The following is a 13,972-nucleotide window of genomic DNA, read 5'->3' as shown; positions in this document are numbered from 1 at the left end:
AAAATCTTTTTGGATAGCCCCTGCTCCAGTTGTTTGGGACCCACAAGAAGACTGAGCTGCAAATCTGCTGCGTATATATGTGGCAGCCTACAGCCAGCTCATATAAATTCTTTACTTGGTGATTAAGTCTCTGAGATCCCCAAGGGTATACCTTAGTTGACTTTGTCTTTCTGTAGAGTTCCTATCCTCATTGGGGTGCAGGATCCTTTCTCCAACTCTTCCATAAGAGTCCCCAAACTCCATCTATTATTTGGCTGTTAGTCTCTGCATCCCTCTGAGTCAGCTACTGATTAGAGATTCTGAGAGGCCTGCCTTGCTAGATTCCACTCTTAAAGTATAACAGAATATCATTAATAGTGTCAGGGATTAGTGCTTGCATATGAGATGGGTCTTTAGCTGGGCCAGGTATTGCTTGGCTATTTCCCCAATCTCTCCTCCATCCTCCATCCCTGAATTTCTTGTATAAAGGATACATTTGGGGTGGAAGGTTTGGTTGATGTGTTGGTGTCTCTATCTCGTTATGGGAGATCTTGCCTGGATACAGGGAGTGGACACTTCGTGTTCCATATCTTCAGTGGTGTAAGTCACAGCTAAAGTCACCCCCATGCATTCTTGAGCACCTCCAATCAATGACCAAGGAAGGCCCTATCCTCCCCAATATTTCCTGTTGCAGATTTCCATTAATTCTCATGGCCATCTGGCCATTTATTCTGTCTTTCCCACATCTGATTCTGAAACCCCTCATTGCCCTACCCATTCCCTATTTTACGCTATTCTCTCTTTACTGTGTGTGACTTACAACAATTTTATTCTCATTCGAAGTGAAATTAAAACATCCTCATTTGGGCTTTTCTCTCTGTTTAGCTTATTTGTGTCTGTGGAGTGTAGCACGGATATTCTGTGTTTTTTGGCAAATATTCACTTATAAGTGAGTATAAACCATGCACGTGCTTTTGAGTCTGGGTTACCTCACTCAGGATGATATTATAAAGTTCTATCCATTTGTCTGAGAAATTCATGATGTTTTTGTTTTTAATAGCTGAAAAGTATGTCAATGTATAAATGTTCCACATTTTTTGTATCCATTCTTCAGTTGAGGGACATGTAGGTTATTTTGACTTTCTGACTATTATGAATAAAGCTTCTATGAACAGAGTTGAGAAAGATTCTCTGTTGTATAATGGGGTATCTTTTGGGTATATGCACAGGAGTACAATAGCTGAGTCTTGAGTTTGAACTATTCTCAGTTTTCTGTGAAACAGCAATATTGCAGTAAATTACTAATCTGAATAGGACCAGTCAAAGAAAACACAACTCAATAATTATGAATATATGCTGCACGCCTAGATTGGGAAGATTCACCACTTCACTACTCTATTCCCCAGCTATGAGACCCTTATAACTTGCAGGTTTTCTAGACCCTGCATTTGTGCTTCCACCTCCTGCTTCTCTGTCGTCCACTTCTATCATCCTCCATTGTCTTCACTCTCCTCTCTCTCTGCTCTCTTCCCACCAACCTTTATTTCTCCACCTCCCCTTCTTCTGCCCATCACTGGCTCCAGCCTTTATTTTACAAAGTATGGTAGGCAGAAGGTTCACTAGAATTCATCTGTGTAATGATTCAATCCTCCTCTGCAGCCCTTCCCAGGAAAAGGGAATTATCATCAAAATACAAGCCCTGGGCTATCCAAAACACAGCAAAGTTGTTTTTTAAAGTCATTGTACAAGTTCACGCTCCCACTCCCAAAAATGGAGGAGTGATTCCCTTGCTCCACAGCCACACCAGCTTGTGCTATTACTTGAAGTTTTTTTTTTTCTTAGCCTTTTTGACCTGTGTAAAATGTGTAAGATGAAATCTCAGACTTGTTTTGATTTTCTTTTTCCTGATGCTAAAAACTTTGAACATCTCTTTAAATCATTCCTGGCCATTTCAGATTTCTTTTTTGAGCATTCTCCGTTTAACTTCTGTACCCCATTTTTTAATTGGGAGTTTGATTTGTTGGTGTCTTCCCATTATTTTTACTTGTATATTTAGCTAGAGTATCTATAATTTTTTGTTTGTTTGCTTGGATTCTTGCTTGCTTGTTTTTAAAATCTGGCACACAGAAACCTCCTTTAGGAATATTTATGTTCAGTTGATTGGCAGACTTTGATTATCTTTAATGAAGAGGAGAATTCTAAGTCATATTTTATAGCTAGGTAACTGTGAGTATTGGTTTGATTGTCAACTTGTCATAATCTAACAGCACCTGGGAAGAATGTCTCAGTGAGGGGAGATCCAGCGTGGGTTGATCTGTGGCTGTGCCTGTAAACAGCATTGTCTTGACTATACGAATTTGTGAGGAAAGCTACAGGTCACAATGAGCAGTACCATGCTCAAGCTTTGGGTTCTGGATGTTGAAAGACTAGGAAAGATGAGATGAGTAGTAAATACCCATGAATCCATTTCTTTTTGCCTTTGACTGTTGATGTTATATAGTTAACGATTTAAGTTCCTACTGCCTTGACTTATCTGCCATGATGGTGACCTGGAAGTGTAACCTAATACAAACCATTTCTTAATGGAGTTGCTGGCAGTTGTGGTATTATTATCATACCAATTGAAACTAAATTATAATCAATCAAAATGCAACCCATTGTTATATTCTGTGGAGAGAATTTATTGACCTTGTTTATTTCAAACTTGGAGACCTATTCAATTGTGGATGACACTTCTTGGTGACATAAAAGGATACAGAAGAAGGACATATTTGCAATAGTCTGCATTTATTTATTTATTTATTTATTTAGACAAACATATTTTCTCAGGGTTACTGTGGCTGTGATGAAACGCCGTAATGATTGCAACTTGGAGAGAAAAAAGTTTATTTGGAGTAAATATCCAAATTAAAGTACATTACTGAAGGAATTCAAAGATAGCAGCTACCTGGCTGGAGTCAGGCACTGATTCAGAGGCCAGGTTTGCATGCTGTTTACAGACTTGTTTGCTCTCTTTTTTATAGATGATATTTCCATCAGTAAAAGTGTGGCCCCACTCACAATTAGATGTGCCCTCTCCCATCTGTCATTAATTAAGAAAATGTCTTGCAGGTGTGAATACTAGAAAATCATATGAAGTCATTTTTTTTGAAATGTATTTATTTACTTTATATTCCAGTGTTAGCATCTCCTCTCCCAGTATCTCCCTCATGTAGATTCCCCCCAATTCCATCCAACACAGAGAGAGAGAGAGAGAGAGAGAGAGAGAGAGAGAGAGAGAGAGAGAGAGATAAAGTAGGCCCAATCTTCACTAACGGAGGAAAGACAGGGCAGCCTTGTTAGAGGAATGGAATCTGTAGGCAGGCAACAGATTCAGGCAACAGATTCAGGGACAGATCCCACCCATTTGTTGGGAATGTACATGAAGATTAAGCTGCACATCTGTTACATATGTGCATGTGGCCTAGGTCCACTCTGTGTTTGCTGTTTAGTTTGTGTTTGGTTCTGACTCTGAAAACCCTGAAGGTTGTTTGAGTCTGTTGGTCTTCCTGTGAAGTTCCTTTTCGCTTTGGTTCTATTAGTTCTTCCCCCACCAACTTATTCATAAGACTCCCCAAACTCCTTCTAATGTTTGGCTGTAGGTCACTTCATCTCTTTCCATTGACTGCTCTGTGGAACCTCTCAGAGGACACTTGTTCTAGCCTCTTGTACACCAGCAAATGACTCAGGGGTAGCCCCTGCTTCAGTTGTAGGGGGACTCACATAAAGACCACTTTGCACATCTACTACACATATGTAAAAAGCCTAGGTCCAGCCCATTCTAGCTCACTAGATGTTGGTTTTTGGTCTGGGAGCCCCAAAGGGTCCAGGTTATTTGACCCTGTTGGTTTTCCTGTTGAGTCTCTATCCTCTTCTGGTTCCTCAATTCTCCCTCCAGTGCTTTCCTAAGACTCAGCAAGCTCCATTTGAAGTTTGGTTGTGGTCACTGCATTTCTTTGCTTTGGCTGTGGGATGAAGCCTCTCAGAAGACAGTTTTGCTAGGCTCCTGTCTGTAAGCATAACAAAGTATTATTACCAATGTCAGGAATTTGTTCTTAGACATGGGATGGGTCACAAATTTGTGCAGTCATTGTCTGCCTATTTCCTCTGTCCCTATATTATTTTGGCCCTGAATATATTGTAAACAAGAAACATTTTGGGTCTAAGGATTTATGGGTCAATATATCCTTATCTCTCCCCTAAGTGTCCTTCCTGGATACAGGAAATAGTCACTTCAGAATCCATATTGCTCCCTGTCAGGATTCTTAGCTAGAGGCACCCCCTATGCTCCCAGGAACCTCCCTCCATCCCAGATCTCTCACACATCCTAGTGACTGTCCACCTCACTGCTGATCTCCATTCTCTCTACCCTACTCTGAAATATCTTCTCCATCTCTTTGCCCCTGCTTCCTTCACCTTCCCTTTTCACATATGTTTCCTGCCTCCATCTACCTCCTGTAACTCTTTTATTTCACATTCTGAAGAATATTCAAAATTCCTCCTTAGGCATTTGTTATTTGGCTTCTTTGCCTCTGTTGATTATAGCTTATTTAACCTGAACTTTATGGTTAATAACTACTTATAAGTGAGTACATATTGTGCATGTACTTTTGCATCTGGGTTTCCTCTCTCAGATTGATATTTTCTAGCGCCATTCAATCGCCTGAAAAATTCATGATGCCTTTGTTTTTAATAGCTGAGTATTATTCCACTGTGGAAATGAACCACATTTTCTTTGCCACGTTTCAGGAAACAATCTAGATGTCCTTCAACTGAAATGTGGCAAAGAAAATGTGGTTCATTTCCACAGTGAAATTATTATTATTTATTATTATTATTATTATTATTATTATTGCTCTGTAGTACTAATTGAAGTAAGGGATGGTGATAGCTTTTTTTGTTGTTGTTGTTCAGAACTGTATCAGTTCTCCTGCTTTGTTTTTTTTCTTTTTCGTTTGTTGGTTTAATTTTCCTTTTGAAGTTGAAAATTGTTCTTTCAAATCTGTAAACGATTGTGTTGGGATTTTGATGGAAACTGCATTGAATTTATAAATTGCTTTTGGTAAGATGGCCATATTTATTATATTTATTCTGCTAAGCCACGAACATGGGAAAAATTTTCATGTTCTGATATCTTCCTTTATTTTGTTCTTCAGAGACTTGTTCTTGTCATACTGGTCTTTTACTTGCTTGGTTAGAGTTGAAAGAAAATATTTTATATTATTCTGGCTATTGTAAAGGGTATTGTCTCCCTAAATTTTTTCTCAGCCTATTTAACCTTTTTTTTTTAAAAGGAAAGCTACTGATTTTTTTTGTTGCTGTTATTTTTGTATACAGCCACTTTGCTGAACATTTTTGACCAGCCTTAAGAGTTCTATGGCAGAACTTTTGTAGTTACATATGAATAATATCATATCAACTGTGAATAGCAATACTTTGACTTCTTCCTTTCCAATTTGTATCCTCTTATTCTCCTTCATTTGTCTTATTGCTGTAGCTTGAACTTCAAGAAACATGTTGAAGAGATAGTGGCCATATTGATTGTGGATATGTGAAAGAGAGTAGGCACTCTTGTCCCTGTTTTTAGTGGAATTGCTTTAAGTTTTTCTCCATTTAATTTGATGCTAGCTATTGGCTTCCTGTATATTGTCTTCATTATGTTTAGGTATGAGTCTTGGATCACTGTTTTCTCCAAGACTGTTAACATGATGGATGTTTGATTTTTTTCAAAGGCATTTTTGGCATCAAATGAGACAATTATGTGTCTTTTTTTCTTTCAATGCTTATATGGTGAATTACTTTAATGGATTTTCTTATACTGAACCATCCCTGAATCCCTATAATGAAGCCTACCTGATCATGGTGGATGATGTCTTTGATATATTCTTGGATTTCATTTGGAAGTATTTTATTGAGTGTTTTTCCATCAATGTTTATAAGGTAGACAACCAGATTGTGAAAGGAAAACTTAAGAACATAATTAGCAGAAGCCAATGCAATCTGGCAACACCAGAGCCCAGTGTTTTATTATAGATATCCCTGGACAGACTAATACATCTTAAGAGCAAGATGCCTTCTAAAGCTGGAATCACAGGCTGGCTATCATGTCTATTTTGTACTTACATGAGGTTTGGGGGTAGGGACTTCAGGGCTCTTGTTTATAGGGTAATAACCATCTCCAGAGCCCCTCAAAAGTTATATTTCTTCCATCTGATGAGAATCATGACATACCTTTGCAGGGGCCTCAGTGAAGTGTCTGACAGGGAATAAGCTAAAAATGTTAAGAGTAGAAGATGAAAAATAAAATCTTAGCAGCTAGGAGGCACTCATATCCCATGCAGAATATGAGGGTTCAGATCCCAGCACTCATATTTTGGTTTTCAACCAACTGTAATTCTAGATACAGGAGATCAAATTCTGACCTGTGGCTTCTGCACAAGCATTGTACAAAGACACATATGAAGGCAAAACTATCAGAGATATAAAACATAAATAATTTTTTTAAAGAATGATAAAGTAATGTGGCAGAAGAACATAGAAATGAAGAAAAAGCAGAGGCATGAGTAGTCATAGAGTTTACTAGTTCTGAGATTTTCATTACATATGTCTTTAAGCAATTTGAGTTAATTTTTGTGATTTATTTACAAAGAAAAGAATCCTAAGGGTTATACTGTATTAAGAGACAGCATCTAATAATACTCTCACTAGGAAATGACATACAGGATTTACTTTTATATTTATCAGTCATTTACCAACTAGTTAATTTTGAAATCTTTCTTTTGTGGGAAATATTAAAAAAGAATGCAACATCTTTCTCTCTCTCTTTCTGTTGCCTAATTGAAATATATAAATAACACTATTAAGTGCTTTCATCAGGTTCTCATAGTTTAGCAGGAAGCTTGTTATGCAAATAGTTCTAACCCAATCTGTGAAATGCTAAACAAACATATAAATGTTTCCTAGGCCTTGATCATTCAGATTTATTATGTAAATTGGGACCAATTTTAGTTCATAAGGGATATTTGTAACTAAAATATTTGCTAAATAAATTATTCAATATTAAAAAGGTAAGGGTAATTTTTGTTTGGTCTTATAATTCTTTTAAGTATATTTTTGTATTCAGATGTATGATGCATTTGAAGTATTTTGAATTTACAACTTTTAAAAATATTAATGAAAACATAATCTATCCCTTGCCCTTACACTTTGCCCCTCCAAACTCTCTTTTCAATCACCGTGTTTTCTCCTCTCTCTCTCTCTCTCTCTCTCTCTCTCTCTGTGAGTGTTTATATATTCCTAAGTATATAAATTCAACCTGCCCAATCCTTGGCATGTATATTTCTGAGTTCAGTACTGACCACTTGTTATTGGATAATGAATTCTGTGTATGCTGGGAGTGAGGGGTGGCTCTTCCCTCGGAGAGATAATTTCTCTTGCTCTCAGAATTCCTCAAGTGCCCATAAATCTTAGCCTTGGGATGAGAATCCATAGAATTTTTCTTTCTAACTTGATATACCGGTTGGGGCTCTATTTATTCTAGTATTATTTAACAATCGTAATGTGAAGTTTCATGAGTGCAACTTGTCTGTCACTTATAAGAGCTATAGTCTTATACCAGACATTATTTGGCTGTTATAGATTTTCTAACTTTCCCTCCTTGTTGTTCCCTGACCTTTAGGTGCAGGAATGATGCTGTAGATATCTAATGCTTTCTTTTTAATTATATATATTCTTTAGGAATTTCATGCATGTGAACAGTGAACATTTTCAAGATCCAAGTTTAGGCTGGATAATTTCTCCTAAATACAAAGTGTGTGTGTGTGTGTGTGTGTGTATGTGTGTGTGTATGTACAGTCCTTGACGAAAGTGGGTTGAAGTTTGAACATGCATGTGCGTGGTCAGAGGTTGTTATCATTCATCTTGTTTGAGGCAGGTTCTCACGATGTTCTGTACTGCATGCACTAAGGGCACCAGGCTTTCAAGTGTCCAGAGATTCTTTTGGTTTCTTTCAATACCACTAAGGAAGTATTGGGATTTCAGACATTGCTTAGCACTTCTGGCCTATGACCAAACAACCTAGGCCACTGCATGAGTTGCAGACTAATAATGTGTCTGTCTCAAAGAGAGGGGAGAGAGAGAGAGAGAGAGAGAGAGAGAGAGAGAGAGAGAGAGCAAAATCTGAAAAATGTTATCTATAGTTGACTTCTGACCATCAGTATACAGTACACACACGCACACACACACACACAAATTTACACTGTATTATAGCTATAAAGGAGGCAAATTATACTGTTATACTCTCTTGTTCCTGTGCTCCAGGGTTACTCCTCATTAAAGCCATTACAGTTTGATATAATTCACCTGTAATTTTGCCCCGCCTACTGGGGAGCAAGCCACAATATCACCTGCTGATCAAACAAGTTACTCTATTTTCCATATTAGTCTTCTAAAATTTGTAAAATGTTTAATTAACTTATAATTACATAATTTCCTCCATTCCTGTGGTGGGTCTAATGAGAATAGCCACCTTGGGCTCATGTGTTTAAGTGATTGGTCTCAGTTAGTGGTACTATTTAGGAAGAATTAAGAGATGTACACTTGCTTATGTATATCACTAGGAGGGGACTTTGAAATCTCAGAAGCACATATAATTTCCAGTTAGCTCTTCATTCTGTCTAATATTTGTGGATCGGCTACTGCTTCAGTGTCATTTGTGACTGTTGCAATGCCATGATAGTCATGAACTCTAACTCTCTTCTGGAACTTAAGTAATTGCTTATAAGCTGCCTTGTCCATGGTGTTTTGTCTCAGCAACAGAAAGATAATAAAGATACTTAACTTTTCTCTCCACTGACTCCTCCTATAACTCTCCATTACTTCACAAATCTATGATATTTTTTCTTTATTATTGTTACATGTGTGTGTGAGTGCATAAATACACAACCTGAAGAGTATATTTATTGTTGCTTGTATATTGTGGTGATTTGAATAAAAATGGACTCCATAGTTCAACAGGAAGTGGTACTGTTGGGAGTTGTGGCACTGTAGAAATAGCTATGGCTTTGCTAGAGTATATATGTTCCTTGGGTATAGGCTTTGAGGTCTCAGAAGTTTAAAACCAGGCCTACTGGCTTACACTTTTTGGGGATCAAGAAGGACAACTCTCAGCTCCTTCTCCAGCACCATTTCTCCCTGCAAATTACTATGCCTCACAACATGAATATAATGGATTAAACCTCTGAACTTGAAATCTAGGCCCAATTAAATGTTCTCCTTTATAAGAGTTGTTGTGGTCATCTTGTTTCTTCACAACAAATGAAACACATCAATAAATATCTTCAGAAAAACACAAGAAATATTTATATTTTAAGGAAGTAGAGAACTATGAAAAATTAAATTCATAGAACAAAAGCAGCTTTAAGCTGTATGCATACAAAGAATTCAACAGGAGATTGAAAGTCATGACTAAAAAGCTATTAGCTTCAAAACTTGTTAATAGAAGATTTTGTCATAAGAAAAAATGTGATGACATGGTAATAATAAAATGAGACTCAACAGGAACAATTAGAAAGTCATAAAATGTTTCTACAATGTGTTTCACAATGATTGAGAAAATAATCAGAAACATAATGGTTAGAGAAAAACAGAGTGAAACTCCTCACATACTAAGCCTGAAAGTTTGTGGTAAAGATGAGGCCTCGCTCTTTGGATAGAGATAAGATCATGGCACATTAAGCATTCAAAATTATCTAAATTATTCAAAGGTGTACTAACTATCTAAAACAACAATGTAAAGGCACACAGCTCCAGAGATTTATCTAAATGGATAGTAGAGAAACAAAGAAAGGACAAATACATGGACACAAAGACATAAAGAATTTGAGACGAGAGGGAGAAGCCTCAGCACCCTGGAAGCTCACCATGTTTATTGCATTCAGTTGATCAGAGAGGATACTTATTATGTACAGTGAAACAAAGAGGCAGTATTACTACATAGAGATAAACAACAAGGCAATGGTGTTATACAGAGCTTAGCATTGAAGCTGGGTTAGCTAATCTCAGTTAGAGCAGTCATTGTAGGAGCCAATCATCAGGATGTAAACATCTAGAGGAAAAAAACCTTTACTGGGAATTGTCTGGATATACTGCCCACAGTTGCACTCACACCTAAGAAAAACTTTGCACTAAGACAAGAGGAAGCATTGAGCCTCACCAAGTTACTCTATGGAGCTGAGGCATTGGTCCTTGATGTGGCTTTTTCTTTGTCTAGCAGTAAACATGTGCTAGTCACTTTATTGGCTCAATACATAAAGGTCATATATATTCTCAAAATTTAATTTTAGTAATTTTACACATATATACAGTGAAACAAATCATATCTACCACTACTTACCATTACAACTTGTTCTGGGTAGGCACAGTCCCCCTTCAATTTTGAGTCTTCTCTTCTGTTTTAAACTTTTTCTCGATTCTTTGTGAATGTTTCATCATGCACCTCAATTCTGCTCATTTCCCATTCCTCTGCACTGTCAACTTCTCCTCAAAAGAAATCAAGCTAATTAATTTTAAAAAACCCAAAACACAAAAAGAACATTAAAAACAAAACAAACAAACAAAACCGCCCAAAACAAGAAACACAAACAAACAAAAAAACAAAGTTCCCAATCTCACCAGTCAAGCTGCCATGTGTCACAGACTGTCACACAGTATAACGAAACAGCTTCTTTGCATATGTGCTTTGCAATAAGTCACTGGTTTGATTTGAGGCCTATAGTTTTTGCTACACTATCAATACGAGAGATTCTCACTGAGCTTCTCTCAGACATCTTTTTGTTGCCCTATTTCATAGAGATCCTGCAGCTTTTGTTTTGCAGAACTAGCCCATTTATTATTCCCAGCAGAAAAAAAAACAGAAGTAGATATTGGGATGGGCTAACTCAAAGTCCTGGATGGGCATCTGAGTGGTGGTTGTGTTCTTCATTCTAACAGTTCTCCTGATTGTGCCAACAGGCAAGAGTTGGTACTTGCTTTCCTGAGTAAATCCATTTAGATCCATTTAGGTCCATTTAGATTCAACACCAGGTCAATGCAGATAAAAAAAAAAAAAATGAACCTCATGAAACTGCTAAGATTCTCTTAAGGCAAAAGACACCATCAATAGAACAAATTGGCAGTGTACATATTGGGAACAAATCTTTACCACCCCTACGTCTGACAGACAGCTAATATCGAAAATTTACAAACAACACAAGAGGTTACACTCTAATAACCCAAATAACTCCATTATAAATGGGGAACAAAGTTAAACAGAGAATTCTCAACATAAGATTTTCTTTTTTTTTTCAGGAACTTTCAAGATCATAGTTTATTTATTACTCCAGATAAAAAGATAGTATACATATTAGGGAGTCCCTTAAACTTCAACTCTAAAGTTATCCGCATCTAGTATTTTTGCATCAAATGTTAACCAAAAGTTTCTAGACACCTGAAAGCCCCACTATCAACATGAACTATAGTAATAAAAATTTGACATTTAATTTGTTCAATGTATAGTATTTACATTATGAAACCAATAGTAAATAAACAGTGATAATGAATAAAATCAACATTAAAAAGCAGAGGTTTGTAGTCTTATGGTGTGCTAATGATCATAATTGTATATAAAAATTAAAACACAGCAGAGCTTTCGGCTACAAAATTCTTAATCGTCTTGAGCTGTAGTAGTTACTTGCTACCAATTTACATGCAACATCTGCTAGGACTGATATCCAATTTTCTTTTCCCCAAGAAAAGATAAGTAGATAAATGCTATTTCAGAGCAGACATTAATTTACTTGAGGACAGAAAAGTGGAAAACAAAACAAAAAATCTGTACTCAAGATTAGTACTAGTCACAAGCCTCTTTCCTACAGAATTCATAAAAACAGGAAAAGTGAAGGGAAAAAAAAGTCCCAAAAGAGATGCACTATCATGAGGGGCACAGCTCACAACGAGCCCTGAAAGGGTCACACATCTTCTCTCTCCTTCAGTGATGAGAGGTCTATTTTGCCATCAAATAACAATGAATAAAGCAAGGCAGGGGCACCAGATGCACAATTAAATTTTTCAAAATACTAAAATGAGGCAGAGGTGGCCAGAAGAAGGGGCGATTCATATATAATTCAAACTATATACAGCGTAAGTGGAATGCAGCCCATCCCAAACTGGCTTTGTGAAACAATTGGACCTTTATGATTTAATAGCTAAAATTATAACAACTGTAATCATACAACAGATTTACATAGGAAGCAAAACTTCAAGGGGCATTTTATATTATGTATTTACTGTGCTGTTTCAATTTAAAAATAATTTTTCTAAGTATACATCTCAACTGAGGTCTGTGTATAAAATGTCCTAATAGATACAGATATTTACCTTTGGTGAGTTGAAGGCCTTGTTGTGACTTACCTGAACTGTAGGCAGAAGGCCAGGTGAGTAAGCACATGTGGGAAAACTCAGGCTGAGGTAATCCAAACGCTGTGCATGAGGTGGGTGACTGGAGGAGGTACTCTGAAAGTCAAAATATACCAGAAACCCAACACAGGAACAGTGAGAATGGCAACAGGGAATGGAGCGCCAATATGGCAATAAGGTTGGTTACAAACAGAAAGAGGAAGGCCTCTCGTACCAGCAGAACCCTGCGTACATACAAAAAGAAATAGCCACCCACCATTTTTGTAGAGCAAAAGCCAATTATTAGTGTGGGAAAGTACAAACTGCAGAAAACCAGAGTCTGAGTTGGCTAGGTAAATGAGGGCCAGCAAGGCTTCGGTGAGGGTCATTGACCCATTTGTCAGGAACAGCCTCCTGGACCTTCTTGATGAGGCTGCTTAATGTTGTTATTGGTGAGAGGATGTGTCATCATGTCAAACAGGAGGAAGTTCTGTTTCTCTGTCGTCAGTACACCCTTTTCTACCAGGTTTTTAGCTAATCGTTCAAATACATTTCTTAACTGATAATGCAATTTTAATGGATTCCACGTCTCACCACTAAGTAACTGAATCCAGTTCTGGACTGTCTCTGGAGGCTGAGTCTCCTTAGCATGCTTTAGGGCTTCATCAAGAACATCCCCTGTTGGAGCATCCGATTTACAGATCATCTTTCTTGTTAAAAGACTTTTTCTTCTCATTCCACAAGCCTCTAACTGTAACCTTCCTCTCAAAGCTAATTCAATTAACATACAGCCACGTAATCCAGATGATATACAGTCATTCCAAAATGATGTGTAACCCTCTCGGTCCTTGAGGCCCATCAGGAGCACCTCCTCCATCAGGGTCAGCCGCGTTTCCTTGTCGTTGTCCTCCTGCTCCTCGCGGCGGCTCTGCGCCCCGTCCTCGCCGCTGCCGCCGCCACCGCCGCTGCCCGCAGCCCGCTCCTTGTCTGCAGCGTTCGGTGAGGCCTCGGTGGGCCGCTGCACCAGGCCCGAGCTCCGCTGGGTCAGCGAGGTCATGGCTCCGGCCGAAGAGCCGCGCCGGACCGACAGGGAATGGGACCGGCCGGCTCTCCCTCAGGGCCTGAGCCCCAGGAGCTTCCGTGGTAATTCTTGGAGCTGGGGCGATGTCCGTGGGCTTCGGGGCCGAAGGCAGTCATGAGGAGCCGGGTCTCGGCGAAGCCGGCCCAAGGGAGCCTTCAGCCCGCGGCTGTGGCCCCACACAGCCCAGGAGCCAGAGCCAACATAAGATTTTCAAATGCCCTAGAAGCACTTAAAGAAATGTTCAAAGTCCTTAGTCATCAGGGAAATGCAAATCAAAAAAACTATTTTCATCATACACCCTTTAGAGTGGCTAAGATAAAATCTCAAGAGATAGCACATGGTGGATGATAATTAATTCCTAGTTCCAGTCTCTGTGATGGGAGGCAGAGACAGGCAGATTTTTTAATTTATTAATCAGACCTTCTAGCTGTATTAGTGAGC

General features: G+C 38.3%; 1 pseudogene; it reads right to left on the bottom strand.

Moving 5' to 3' along the window:
- Nucleotides 1–12,512: 12,512 nt before the first annotated feature.
- Nucleotides 12,513–13,507, bottom strand: LOC114634753 (annotated as a pseudogene).
- Between the last annotated feature and the right edge of the window lie 465 nt (nucleotides 13,508–13,972).

Source organism: Grammomys surdaster, unplaced genomic scaffold (genome assembly GCF_004785775.1).
Source record: "Grammomys surdaster isolate TR1022 unplaced genomic scaffold, NIH_TR_1.0 1087, whole genome shotgun sequence".
Lineage (NCBI taxonomy): Eukaryota > Metazoa > Chordata > Mammalia > Rodentia > Muridae > Grammomys > Grammomys surdaster.
This window is presented reverse-complemented; position numbering and strand designations above follow the sequence as displayed.